Source organism: Cynara cardunculus, assembly GCF_001531365.2.
Source record: "Cynara cardunculus var. scolymus isolate 2C chromosome LG 1, CcrdV1, whole genome shotgun sequence".
NCBI classification, from domain to species: Eukaryota; Viridiplantae; Streptophyta; class Magnoliopsida; order Asterales; family Asteraceae; genus Cynara; species Cynara cardunculus.
The window spans coordinates 33,565,493-33,566,843 of record NC_037528.1 but is presented as its reverse complement, the minus strand read 5'-3'; positions in this window follow the sequence as shown (position 1 = coordinate 33,566,843).

Here is a 1,351-nt window from a genome sequence, read left to right as displayed (position 1 = left end):
TAACCAGCGCTTCTGGTTCAACATGGACACTTAGCAATATAAGGAATTTCTAATTCATCGCCTCTGGTCCTTCTAACCAGCGCTTCTGGTTGATCTAGGGCAATGGATATTCATAATTTATGCAAACACACACATAATCATACTTTTCACAACAATTTCTTAATTGGAGCATATTTTTAATACAACCGATTAAGTTCTTCTATTATATGTAAATTAAATATAGGTGATCAGGCCTTGTTTAATTGACATATAATAATGTGACCCACTTTGTATATATATATATATATATGTATGTATATTTTTAAATCACTTGAATTCTATTTTGAAAATATTTGGTTATAATTTGTGGTTTTTAAGGAAAAAACCGGTGTTCTCTATAACCGAGGCTCTGATACCAAATCTGTCACACCCTGTTAAAGCGGAAACACGAGATATAACAGGTAAGCGAGTCACAGCAGCAGATATTACATAACACCATTCAAGTTTTACAAAATTCAAATTTAACATCCATAACCAAGCTGGAGTTAGAATAATTCTTTAGAAAAGTTACAAAATGAACTTAATCGTGTCGTCACATATATGCTCCAAAACTTCATTTTTTACTTATTTCCTGAAAAGCATGAAACATAAAACAACGTCAACTACAAAGAGTTGGTGAGTTCACGGGTTTTCATATGCACAAAAATATTTACAATGCATAAATCAATTCTTGCAAACTAATACATAAACTTGCAAAAGATAAATGTATATCTATAACGATGTTTAAAATTTGAGACGCTACTGAGCCTTTCGTGACCAGTGTGCCCCATTATTTTACGAACTACCATAAAGTGGCCCGCGCTCACTAAGGTACCACGGTTCGTATCAGTACTACTTCAGCGGTTGTCACACCCCGCTAAAGCGGAAACACTAGGTATGGCAGGTAGAGTCTCATAGCAATAGTGTATAAACAACACAACCATACAATTTAAAACATAATTAAATCAAAACTAAAGTTTAAAATCCCAAATACAAGTTGCAACACTAAGCATAAAATAAGATTGAAATTTCTAAATGTGACACGTCTTCAAACATGTGTCACCGAAAATCTTTCTTACCCTGAAAAAGCATGTCAAACAAGTGTCAACTACAAGAGTTGGTGAGTTCACATGTTTTATATGCATAAAACAGTTTTAAATGCAGCAATCTCAGTTATAAATTTATGAGCAATATCTTAAAAACAACGTCGTACACATGATTTATATTGTTGAGCCACTACTAAACCTAGAAACGCCCCACGAACTACCTCAGAGGTGGTAGCGAACCACATGTGTAGAACATTCTTACGAACTACCTCAGCGGTGGGACTAAA